This window comes from Siphateles boraxobius, unplaced genomic scaffold (assembly GCF_051911475.1).
Source record: "Siphateles boraxobius isolate OS27281-9 unplaced genomic scaffold, OSU_SipBor_1 13, whole genome shotgun sequence".
Taxonomy (NCBI): domain Eukaryota; kingdom Metazoa; phylum Chordata; class Actinopteri; order Cypriniformes; family Leuciscidae; genus Siphateles; species Siphateles boraxobius.
Genome location: NW_027508733.1, coordinates 25,376,283 through 25,389,751, shown reverse-complemented (window position 1 = coordinate 25,389,751; position 13,469 = coordinate 25,376,283). Strand labels below are relative to the sequence as shown.

At 46.3% G+C, this 13,469-nt stretch overlaps 1 protein-coding gene and 1 long non-coding RNA gene across 3 annotated transcripts in view; both read left to right on the top strand.

The window, feature by feature from the left end:
* The window catches only part of LOC143735533 (uncharacterized), a 198,144-nt gene that overhangs the window by 178,977 nt on the left and 5,698 nt on the right, over positions 1-13,469 (top strand). The window lies entirely within an intron of this gene.
* Positions 823-1,511, top strand: LOC143736144 (uncharacterized). 2 transcript variants are annotated; one of them, XR_013203362.1, is made up of 2 exons: positions 823-1,043; positions 1,201-1,511. It is a non-coding gene; the product is annotated as an uncharacterized LOC143736144 (long non-coding RNA). The 2 variants fall into 2 exon arrangements; XR_013203363.1 differs by having other exon boundaries at positions 823-1,131.

The window sequence follows — 13,469 nt, the reverse complement described above, 5'->3', positions numbered from 1 at the left end:
GGGGTAGATTGTAGTGAAGTGCCGCTGTTTGTTGACGTCCTCTCTGTAGAGTGAGACTCCGCCCTAGATGCACGCAGGTGATCGGCATTCAATTCATTGATAATAATTATGGTAATTCCTTCCAAGGGGTATATTAAGGTGGCGGTGTTGTCACCGGAGATTGCGTGAATGTGCGACCGCGTTCTAGCACGTCATTATTGTTGCGACTGTCTGGTGCTCTGGCTGAGGTGAGTGTGGCGGCTGGTTTTTATGCTTGAGCCTAATGAACATTAGATTGAGTGTTACTTTTGTCAGGTTCTGGGCTGTTCGCAGAAAAGCACACGTTGTGCTGAGGGTTGCATGCCTGGCAACACGCGCTGTTTTCCGGATACCACCGTTTCGGTATGAGTTGCATTCAGCATCGGGGATGTATTGCTGCTTGACTTCCTGGTAGGTCTATCTTTGGCCCTTTTGGCTGTATTTGATTAATGAGCGAATAGTTAATATTATGGGGTCTGTGTATTCCAGCGTATCATTGGGCTTTTTCATCTCTTGTCGACTGGGCGAGTGGCGCGATCTCCGCATGTTTGGTATGTGCGATCAATTGTACAACAGTAAATTAATGCTATGCATATTTTAGCTCATAGTCCGGCTTTTGCAGGTGGATCGATTTGCCGTTTTAAGGGCACTTGAAGACTACACTTGCCCGCTCTAGGACTTGTCGTCGCTGCTGTTCTGTTCCTATTAATGTTTTTGTTTGAGTTATTTTGCTTGCGTGTGTAATTCTGTTTTGTTTTTTTTGTGTAATTTACCTTTTGTGCTTTTTGGGGTTTGTTTGTTGATTTATCAGTTTGCTTGGTAATTGGTGTTTTGTTTTCTTAGTTTTGGGTGTTGTTTTGTGTTTTATTTGTATTATAATTACTGTTTATTTTCTTTGCTCACTGTGAGATTATCCCCGACTGGTCCCAAGGGAAAGAGGGATTGTGAGTGGTAACCGGCCTGGGGAGATTGTTCCTGTTGGCCCGTAGCGATCCATTCACCATCACTGACACTGATGAGTGCAGGTTTGAGTGGATTGCGGAGTGTTTTCTTTTTAGTTACGTATATTATTGTATGTCTCGCATGTTGTGTCCTGTATATGGGTACCCATAGGTGAGGATAATTGTTTGATTTATTTGCTTTGATTTATTTTTTTATAATTCTTTATTTCTTGTGTTTCAGGCACTGTGAGCCCGGAGCAGGAGGGCTAGTTGTCCAATTAAGGTGGCGGGTCCTGATGAGACACAGTGTGTGGTCTGCAATCCAAGGTGATTGGTCTTGGTTGACGTGATTTGAGTGACGTGTAGTGCACGTGTGGGTGCTCTTTTACCATCGCTGACACTAGCGACGTCTGGCACTAGCTCGTCCTGCTTCGGGTGACCACGAGTCCTGTGAGCTGTTTATTGTGTGATGTTATAATTGAACCTAACTGACTGGCACGCCAGTATTTTATCTTTGTCTAAATAAAGAATATATTTTTGTATTTTTCCATATCCACGTCTCGGAGTATTTATGTAAGGGAAACACCGAACCTGTGTGTCTTTAATAGGACACTTCCCTGGCTTAGCGACCAGGGTGGCGTAGTCGATTTTTCTTTGTCTCTCTTACTCTCTCTCTATCCTCCCTCTCTTGTACTGCCTGCCACACAAGGAAGAGATGAATCTAAAATGGTTGTCAGAAAACTATCAGAGGTTGCAGTGACAAAATGGCTGGACAATGAGTTCAGATGAGCTCCGGTGTCCATGGGATAAATCCTGAGATGACCAGTGAAAGAGAAGCACATGTTACGGTGCAACAACAAAAACATCAGCTTGTACCCGATATCAAGCCGCAAAAGAAAATGAACCATCCATTCGGTCCTCCATGTCTTTGACCTGGCTGTCACAAACAGTGGAAAGCATACAGTTCAGACAAACAGATCTCTGAGACCAGAGAAGGAGAAACTGCAGTATTTTGACTTTAAGCTGCTGCTATAGTTGAAATAATGCTCAAGCAGAGGGTGGTCAAGATCAACAGGTTCACAAGATGTCCAGTGATGATGATGATTAGATGAGCATTCAAACAAAGAAAATGCAGGTCTCTCTGTTTGCCAAAGATAGTGGAGGCAGTACATGCATTACGGTTCAGTAGAGAAGGATGCAAAGGAAAAACATTTGTCAAGTGTATTAAATGTTTGTGTGTGTTTCAAAGTAAAAAGAAAAACTGCTTTCCAAATGCTATCCATTTCTGATAATCCCAGGTTGTTATGGTTACACAGGTTTGTTAACATTAAACGTGTGGCAATGAGAAACTGATGTCATTTCCTTATCATAAGAAGTTGTGGCCACTAGAAAAAGATGTTCCTTCAGCATAGGATCTCAAGGTCATGACTAGCTTATATTGTGTGGCCATGTCATAAAGATTTTTTTACCTTGAAATAATTATCTTGTCATTCTCTTGCCCACGACCTATTCTCATGTACCCACAAGATAATAGTCGTGGCCATGACAAAGGGTGCGTCTCTATCGGCTCCCTAGTTCAGTAGTCAGGGCACTGATGAGGGAGTCGGTCATTTTAAGGGCTGTCTCTATCGCAAAATCCTTCCAGTAAACTGGAACGTTCGCTACCTAAAGAGTCTCACAATGTACCTCAAAAACCAGGGAGCGCTGATGCTCACTATGCTCCCTTACCAGAAATTACATCACATTCCTGAAGCTCAAAAAAATAAAACGCACAAGCCAACTCAATAGAAATGATGCACGCAATAGGTTCTGCAAGATTTTGAAGTGTGCTTTTGATGGAGACTTTACTGTCCCATGAGGGCCACTGATCACATGATAATGACAACATGGCGAATGTTGTACGTCCGGATTACATTCATACTACACACATTCATACTATATAGAATGTATTTTTTTCGGTCCTTACTAGTGCCTGGATTCGTGTACACAATATAGCCTACTGATTCACGAGCTTGGTAAGTAGAGCTGATAGTTACCCCAACATATGTCATGATGAAACTATTATAACCCAAAATATAATAAAGACAAAATTCCCTTGCCCTTTGCCTCAGTGGAGGTTTGAATTCTTTCTCATTGAAAGCAATGTGCTACTGGCCACATCACTGGACCCTTTTCCTGACATTGTAGTGACCCGAGTGATATGGGTAGACTTTAAAGAGGCAAAAGGGGAACAACCTTGACCTTCACCATTTGGGACAGGTGTTGTGCAATGCCCATTTCAGTTTCAAATCATGTATTATAGTTCCAGAGACATCGCTTTCGAAAGTGCGGAAGAAACATTATTTCTAATTTACATTGAAATTTGTTTCTTTCCATCTTACATTTTTACGTAATAAACACAAATCTAAAAGAAATCATTATTTTATTTTGTGCGCATGAAATTTGTGTGTACGGTATTATTAGCCTAAATTTTGGTATTCAACATAGCACTCAAAAATACAACAGCCGTACTTTATATTTTTCTCGCCATTGTTAAAAAAAGGACGCAAAGGCAGTCTACTTCACAGACCAAAAATCTTTTCCTTTCCTTTTTTAAAATATAGCATCTTCGCAACACTCCAGCACAGCAGGGGTCACTATTCATTTTAGTTTGTAACCCGGCAGTAAATTTACATTTGAAGAAGAGATAGCTCGGGGTCTCGATTACCCAGATCTGTATTCGAAAAGAGTTGTATTTCAGAAATATTCATATTTATATGAATTAAACTGGGAAACCATGGTCATCGGGTATGTTTGCGATTTTTTAATGAAATTCTGTATTTACAAAATGCATCGTGTCCTGGAAAATGCCGAAGTCCTGGTGCGCTCGTATTTACATTTTGCCTAGTTTGTTTTGTTCCTCATTTGCTTTATTTAAGACGGAATCAACAAGAAAAAAACATTTACACGTCATTAATACATTAAAAATGGATTGATTGTTTAATGATTAACGGGATTATCTGCTGGAAAATGTCTATAACTAATTATGTTGCCGCAGACATTAGGAGTTAGCATTTTTTAATTTCATTCTTTTGTGTCCCGATACATGTGTGTAGCTTTAACGTTATTTGAAAGTCATTTGATAATGCCTAATCTTACGGTGCATTCAAGATATTCAAGTTTTCACCAATATGGTAATATGGGTAAAGATGCCCCTTTAAGAATGTTTACTGCTAGATGATATTTAGCGACGAGTTTAACATTTACAGGATGAAGATGCAACATCCAATATAAAATATTAAGGGAAATACATGGAAACATATACTAATTTAGTTGTTAATTTGATGCACTTTGACAGTTTAGTTGAACAGTGACCTCAATCCACATGAAGTCACCATGAAATCAAAATGGACAATTTTTATTTTTTATGGAATATTGCAGTCTTTTTGAATATATATATATATATATATATATATATATATATATATATATATATATATATATATATATATATGTGCACATCATCATTTAATATATTTTTATTCATGAGTCTCATAATCTTTAATCAAAATAACTTCCCCTCTCTCTTGCATCTCTTCTCTTCTCTGATGACGTGTTTAATGTTGTGAGGGCGGGACAACCAAAGCCAAACAAAATTAAGTTCCTGCCTACATTTTTTTTTTCTTGTTCAAGAAGCTGTTTCAGTCTTATATGCATAACAATTGGGAAGAAAAGACTATCGCAACTACCGTATCATGCCAACTTTACCCTGAATCTCAGTTAGAGAGAGATTTGTCTAAATTACACCATAATATTTAATTATAAAGTTACACAAACAGTTTCACCTTGTTCTTGGTTTATGTTTAAAAGACATGAAGGGCGGTACTTTTGTCCAATGAGATTTTAGTGTTGGTGCGGCTCCCTGTCAAATCACAGAAATGAAAACCAAACAATTCACAAAATGAAGTGTACTAGCTCACTGTTTATTGTGTTTATAGTCAGTTATTGTGTTAGTAGCCTACTGAAACTCTGATTAGCATGAACAACATGACTTCTATCACTTTTCGTCTGCTTAGTTTTGTCTTGTTACTTTTAGTAAAACAAAGTAATTGCAGTCTGTTTAAATGTTTAAGTTTAAGTTTTTACAATAAGTATGTATTTTACAATACGGAACTTGCGATAGACTTTACTGAGTGAAACTGCTTCTCAAATAAGAAAAAAAAGTAGGGCGGGATTTGATTTGCAAATAGATAGGATAATTGGGGTTTGCTATTGGTCGATCTCATTTGGATTGATAGAATCTCCAGCCCTCGCCCCAAAAAACAAGTCATCATGCTTTTAGTTTGCCCCTCCGCCTGACTGGCTGTAGTGTTTTAGCAGGTTAGCATGACATCACAGCAATTCTAAGCGGCATGTGATCACCGGTGATTGGTTCTGTGCAGAACTTTCTCATCTTAAACAAGCCTGTTGCAAATATCATGCTTTGGTGGTTGAGATTAAAGATTTTTTTTTTCTACAGTTGCTGTTTCATATGTGTGTTTGCGGCGCTGATAAACAAAGGTGAGGATCAGAACAACACATCAGAAAGATAAACTCATGCCACAGACTGTGTTTTAAAGTTTCTTTCATTTCAGTGTGTCTGCAGGAAACAGTAGAGGCTGTTATTGGTGGTTCTGTTCTCCTGCCGTGTTCTTCCACTGAACATCATCTTAAACCTCAAGACACTGATGTGAATTGGAGACACAATGGCAGCAAGAATGTGTATGATATAGTCAAGGGTGAAGATTTACTAGAGTTACAGGACCCTCGGTACAAGAACAGAGCTGAAAGATTACCTGATATGTATGAGAGAGGAAACTACTCCATCAAACTCAAGAATCTCACTCACACTGATGCTGGAAAATACATCTGCTACATCAAACACTCATCTGAGCTTCAGACTGTACAGCTGATCATTAACGGTGTGTAAAAATGCTTGATTCGTGTATGAAGTTGATAGCACTTTAGAATAATGATTTGTCATTAATAGGAAACTATACAGGAAGTAATGCCGGACAAATTCTTGTCAAACACTTCAGATACTATGAACTAATATGGAAACAAGCTTAACTAATCAGTAAGTAATAGCAAATTTAAGACTGAGATACTTCATTATTAGGTTATGAATTGCTGAATGAGATTAGCCTCAATAATAACTATCAAGTAACCATAACGAACTATAAGAATTACTTAAAGCTGCTCTCCCCCTTCTGACCTAATGAGTAAATATTATGTGAAGCGCACTAGACAGACGGGATTTAAAGTCCCCCTGTAGACAATTTTATCTCTTAAAACTCATGACATATGTAAAGGTTTTTTCCTGTGAACATTTTTTATTCATGCCTTAAAATAGCTTGAATGTAACTCTACACCCTTGCTTCATTTCAGTATGTGGAATCATGAATATGCAAATTAGCCCCGCCTCCACTCACTCACACCAGCTCAGATCGCTGGACGTCGTTTGAAGTGGAAGAGTGAATTATACAGACTCATCTACAAGTCAATGTATCAGAATGCTAATGCGTTTTATGTTTCACTCTCTACAACATCGTACACATAACAGTTATTAATTATTAACCTTTTGCTTAACTATGTTATCAAACAGCTAATAATGTTTTGCTAATGTTACACAAACCCGTTCGCCCCCTCAGAGTCAGATAGCTGCCTTCTAACAATCAGTTTCCTTAGGGACGCTTTGAACAACTTGGAACGTCAATGGAGAAAGGCATATATATAGTTTAACATCGTAATACATATACACAAATCACACTTTTCTGTTGATATGAAAATTCTGGTATATTCAGCAATACACCAGGATAACCTGGCTTCTCTCGAGACTCTCCTGATTCACGGAAGTAAATGATATGCTAAAGCCCGCCGGTACATTGACCTGATTGGTTACAAGGTAGTTTGTGACGTCAGAAACACCAGCGATTTCAAACCGTGTTTTAGAGACTGTCTTTGGTTCAGGAGAAAATCAGCAGTGGTGTTGAGTTATGAATTTGCACATGGTTTGTCTTAAAGCATATTAAAAACACCAGATAGACATATAAACAACATTACAAACTTGATTTTCACCACGGGTGGCTTTTTTCGTCTGAAGCCTCTGTATTTGGTACGTTTTCATCTTCAAACCAAACTTATGTTCTCTCACCATTCCTGATTTCTCTCACACACTCGCAGCGTTTGGCTGGTCTTGCGTCTGTCAGAGCAGAAACTAAAGCTGCTGCTCTCCGTATGTTTTGCTGTTGTCTCCCTTCACGTTCATATGTAAATTGTGCATGTGTATTTTGTCCAAAAATGTAAATTAGTCCATGATTCTTCTTTCAGAAGAATAAAATCGGAGTTATATTAAAAAATGTCCTGGCTCTTCCAAGCTTTATAATGGCAGTTTCTATTTTGAAGTCCATAAAAGTGCATCTATCCATGATAAAAGTGCTCCACACGGCTCGAGGGGGTTAATAAAAGCTTTCGGAAGTGAAGCGATGAGTTTGTGTAAGAAAAATATTTATAAAATTTTAAATATGAAGTAAAATAACTAGCTTCCGGCCCCAAAAAAACGTATGAATTCCACTTATGTGTAAAGAGCAAGTTATGTGTGTAATGCATCGTAATGCCTTCGAGTGAATTAAAACGAGCCAGTGAAAATTGGCATGTAAGATTTGCATTCCGCGACCCGCCTACCAGCGCAGGTATAAAAGGCGGAAGTAAACATTGCGCAATGCTTTTAGCTTCGGAGCCGACCGATTGTGTCCTCTCTGAGTGAGTGAGCTTTAAGATTGTATTTTTCTTACGGCTACGAGTCTGCTGTTTCGGGAGGGGATCTCTCTGTGTTGGTGAGATGGCGTTTCAGCGACCGCGCGGTTCCTGTCTGCCGGCTGCGTCTATATGCTGTTAATTCAAAAGCTGTTTTCACAGCTGGTAAATGGTTGAGTGCGCACAGCGGGCTTGCAGTTTCCCCGCTGTGTTGCCGCGTTGGGTCCCTGTGTGCTTCAGCGCGATAGAGAGAGTACTTTCTTCCTGAAAGAGCAACACGAGTGAAGATCGCGTCCTTTTCAGGATGACGTTTCAATCGTGTGTTTCTGGATGCGATTGTTTCCTGTCCTTATTTGACGGCCACGTTCATTGTTTCACATGCCTAATCAGTGTGTGAGACTACGTTCGTGGGTGGTTCATGTTCTCTCAGGAGTGCATGACCACGTCGGCACGTTGTTCGTCTCCCCTTTCTCGTAAAGGCTTGAGCCGCTCAGCATGCTGTGTGCCGTCGAGCGCCGGCTGACAGCGCGGTTTGTCACGGCAACCCAGCGCGTGTCATTCGGCGCTCAAGATGCGCGGTCAAGATCAAGACTCGCGTGCCTCTATGAGGTGAGTCCCTTTGCTTATTTCCCGATCTAGTTTCTCTTCTGGTGCACCAGAGGAGGGCTACTTTGGCGAATAACATTGGTGATCTGAGGGTTTCAGTGAGCACGAACCACTCACTCCTCTAGCGCATCGCAAACATGCTGAGACTGTGTTCGTGGGTGGTTTATGCTTTCTAATGAGAGCATGACCACGTCGGCGCGTTGTTCGCCTTGCCTGAAGGCTTGAGCGCCCAGCGTGGCGTGTGTCATCAAAGCGATGGCCACGTTCACTATCTTGCATGCCTGGTTGATGGCCACGATCACTGTTTCACATGCCAAATCAGTGTGTTGAGACTGCGTTTGTGGGTGGTTCATGTTCTCTCAGGAGTGCATGACCACGTCGGCACGCTGCTCGCCTCCCCTTTCTCGTAAGGGCTTGAGCCGCTCAGCGTGCCGTGTGCCGTCGAGGCTTTTGGATGGGATTCTAGTCCTTCTCATTAGGGACCAAGCATTTCATTCGGGGCCCCAGGGAGGACAGATGTCGATCGCTACATCGGAGAGAGGGCTGTTATACTCTGAAAATGATGCTGAGTTCCTACTATAATGTCGTGTTCTCATGCTGAAGATTCAGACTTAACAGCCACACTTTCCTGGGCTGTTCTAAAGTGCCTGGATGTGTGTGACAGCACTGGCCTTCGGTTAGACGATGTCACACTGGTGGTCCAGAAGCACCTCAAAACCAGCCTGCTCGGAGTTTGTTTTTCCCCAGCGAAGAGAAGGGAAGCAACCCTGAGAGGAGCGACCCAGAGTATGTGACGATCTGCTCTTTGGGAGTGCGTGTCATCACCACTCCTTCCCCCGGGGGAGGGCCGGGTGGAGAATTTCGTTTCTGTTCCGCCGCTATATCAGCGGTACCCAAAGTTTGAGCAGTCCACTTCCTCTGAGTCGTTCACGGGCCCCAGCGCTTAGATGGCAGTGAGGGCTACGGCCTTGTCAGTCTCGTCTCTCGCTGGGTGAGGGGAAACCAGGACTCGATGCCCCCGGACCTCGTCCCTCGTTTTCCCCTCACGGTCGAGACTGGCAGTATAATAAGACCAGTTTCCTCCGTCGGAGAGGGTCAGAATGGCAGTGCGTGCCGCCCCCGAGCTGCACCACTCCCGTTCCCCTCTCCCCAGCTTGCAGAAAGCAGTGACGCAGCCTCGGCTGCGTCGCTCCGGTCTGCAGCTGGGCCCGGAGGCGCAGAGACCAGCATACGAGGAGTCAGGGCCTCGTTCCTCGTCTCTCCCCCTCCCCTCGCCACCGGGCAGTCCGCAGTAGAACGCCCACGAGCCTTCTCTGCCGTCTGCCCCTCAGTGGAAGCAGGTTGGTGTCAGGCGCACCCAGACCCCCGCTCTCGGTCGCTACAACGCCACCAGAGCCGGGTCCCTGTCTTCCACCTCGCTGCCCCTCCGCGGGTACGCCGGTGGTTCGGGTGGGTTCATTGGGACGCTATCTGGAAGCCTGGCTAGCGCTTCCGGGTCCGTTCCCGTGGCTCATCCGCACCTTCCGGTTCGGCTATGCAATTCAGTTTGCACGCCGGCCTCCCAGGTTCAGGGGCGTCCACTTCACCCGTGTGCGGTCGGTGGACGCCCCTGTCTTGAGGAAAGAGATCGATGTCCTGCTGGCGAAGGACGCGATCGAGCCGGTCCCTCCTGCCGAGATGAGGTCTGGGTTTTACAGCCCCTACTTCATTGTACCCAAGAAAGGCGGTGGGTTACGGCCAATCCTGGACCTGCGTATTTTGAATCGGGCCCTGCACAAACTCCCGTTCATAATGCTTACGCAAAGGCGCATTTTCGAGTGCATCCGTCCCCAGGATTGGTTTGCAGCGATCGACCTGAAGAACGCGTACTTTCACGTCTCGATTCTCCCTCGACACAGACCTTTTCTTCGGTTTGCTTTCGACGGTCGAGCGTATCAGTACAAGGTCCTACCCTTCGGGCTGGCCCTGTCGCCTCGTGTCTTCACACAAGTCGCGGAGGCGGCCATTGTTCCCATGAGAGAACAAGGCGTTCGCATTCTCAACTATCTCGACGACTGGCTCATTCTAGCTCACTCGTGAGATGTGTTGTGCGATCACAGGTACATGGTGCTCCGGCACCTCAGCCGGTTGGGGCTTCAGGTCAACTGGGACAAGAGCAAACTCTGCCCCGTGCAGAGGATCTCTTATCTCAGTATGGAGCTGGACTCGGTCGCCCAGACCGCGTGCCTCACGGAGGAACACGTCCAGTCAGTCCTCACCTGCCCCAGGTCCTTTCGAGGCAGGACAGCAGTTCCACTGAAACAATTTCAGAGGCTCCTGGGGCATATGGCAGCCGCAGTAACGCCGCTCGGCCTGTTACATATGAGACCGCTTCAGCGCTGGCTTCACGATCGAGTCCCGAGGTGGGCGTGGCACAGCGGCACGTTCCGGGTCAAAGTGACTCCGCACTGTCGCCAAACCTTCTCCCCGTGGTCAGATCCTGCGTTTCTACGGGCCGGAGTGCCCCTAGTCCAGGTTTCCAGGCTTGCTGTGGTTTTCACAGACGCCTCTGCCACTGGGTGGGCGGCCACGTACAAAGGGCATGCAGTTTCAGGTCTGTGGACGGGGCCTCAACTGCATTGGCATATCAACTGCCTAGAGTTGCAAGCAGTACGCTTAGCCTTGCGTCGCCTCAAAGGGGTTCTCAGACACAAGCACGTACTGGTCCGTACGGATAGCACTGCGACCGTTGTGTACATCAACCATCAAGGTGGTCTACGCTCCCGTCGTATGTCGCGACTCGCCTCCCACCTCCTCCTATGGAGTCAGAAGCATCTGAGGTCGCTTCGTGCCATTCACATTCCAGGGGAGCTCAACCGTGTGGCAGACGAGCTCTCACGGCTGCCTCCCCTGCCGGAGAATGGCGACTCCATCCCCAGTCGGTCCAGTTGATTTGGAGTGTCTTCGGAGTCGCAAAGGTAGACCTGTTTGCCTCTCCGGACACTACCCATTGCCAGTGGATTTACTCCCTGTCCGAGGGGACCCTCGGCACGGACGCCCTGGCTCACAGCTGGCCCCGGGACCTTGCCCAAGTATGCGTTTCTTCTTGCACAGACTATGTGCAAGGTCAGGGAGGACGAGGAGCAGGTCCTTCTTGTGGCGTCGTATTGGCCCACCAGGACTTGGTTCACCGAACTCATGCTCCTCGTTGACAGCCCCTCCTTGGCCGATTCCTTTAAGGAAGGACCTTCTTTCTCAGAGACGGGGCACTCTATGGCACCCGCGTCCAGACCTCTGGAAACTCCATGAGTCTACCACTCCAGGGACCAGTGGTTCCAATGGTTCCCCACAGGCAGTGGTAGACACCATCACTTCCGCTAGAGCCCCCTCTACGAGGCGCCTCTATACGTTGAAGTGGAACCTGTTCGTCGATTGGTGTTTCTCCCGTCAGGAGGACCCCCGGACTTGCCCGATCGGTGTCGTGCTTTCCTTCCTGCAGGATGGGTTGGAGCGGAGGCTGTCCCCCTCCACCCTCAAAGTGTATGTCGCAGCAATAGCCGCGCATCACGATGCAGTGGAAGGTAAGTCCCTAGGGAAGCACGACCTGGTCATCAGATTCCTTAAGGGTGCCAGGAGGTTAAATCCACCTCGTGTTTCGCACTCTGTACCCTCTTGGGACCTTGCTCTGGTACTTAGAGCTCTTCAAAGTCCTCCCTTTGAGCCTTTGCTGACGGTAGAGCTTAATATCCTGTCCATTAAGACAGCGCTCCTGTTGGCATTGGCCTCTTTCAAGAGGGTCGGGGATCTGGAGGCTTTTTCGGTCGACGAATCGTGCCTAGAGTTTGGGCCGGGCCTTTCTCACGTTGTGTTGAGACCCCGGCTCGGATATGTGCCCAAGGTTCCTACCACTCCCTTCGTGGACCAGGTAGTGAACCTGCAAGCGCTGCCCCAGGAGGAGGCAGACCCAGCCCTGGCTTTTCTCTGTCCCGTCCGTGCCCTGCGGGTTTATATTGACAGTACGCAAAGCTTCAGAACCTCAGATCAGCTCTTTGTCTGTTACGGAGGCCAGCAGAAGGGGAAGGCCGTCTCCAAGCAGAGGTTAGCCCACTGGTTAGTGGATGCTATCACCCAAGCATATGAGTCTCTGGGTGAGCCTTGTCCTCCCAGGTTGGGCGCTCACTCCACTAGAGGTGTTGCCGCTTCCTGGGCTTTGGCTCAAGGCGCCTCGCTGACAGACATCTGTAGAGCTGCGGGCTGGGTGACACCTAACACGTTCGCTAGGTTCTATAGCCTTCGTGTGGAACCTGTTTCCTCCTGAGTTCTGGCTACGGCCAGTGGGTCGAGGGAATAGGTTGTGTCGGCTTGCTGCGCCACTCCGCCTCAAACAGCGGATACGTGCGTTCTTTGCTCCGTATGGCGCCCTACGTTGGTGAGCCTCGTGAGTTCCTCCTTCACCCCTCCGGTGCTGGGCGTGGAGGACCGCTCGGCACCAGGTCTGCTACCTCTAGTAAGGAGTTGCTAGTAGACTGGGTGCTCCAGTGGTTTCTATTGTGACCCATGATGCCACGTGCAGTTCAGCCGTGGCTTCCCTTTGACGGACTCGTTTGCCGTCCCTGTTGAGTACGCTCCCACTTCCCTTGGATTGGGACTACCTCAGGGACTGCCATATGTTTCACTATTCCTTCGGGCTAGTACATATGTGTATTCCTGGCCTTCCTCAGTCAGGCTGGGGCTTCCGCAGCGTTCCCTCCTCTCTTGAGGGAACGCTTTCCCAGTGTTATCCAATATCTACTGTGCGGGTCTTGCGGAACAGCAGTGTGTTTCCCGTGCTAGCTCCTGCAAATTATTTCAAGAAACTGCTGCAGGGTAGCTTGCCGGGTACAGGAAGGGGCCAGCACCATGGCGTTTTATTAGGGATCCAAATACGTCGGAGTTCCCAGGACGAAAGGGAACGTCTCGGTTACTTATGTAACCCTCGTCCCTTCGCCATGTTGCTATACCTTCGCGGAGGACTGGACACCGTTCGGCTCCTCAGCGAAAAGCATTGCGCAATGTTTACTTCCGCCTTTTATACCTGCGCTGGTAGGCGGGTCGCGGAATGCAAATCTTGCAAGCCAATTTTCATTGGCTCGTTTTAATTCACTCGAAGGC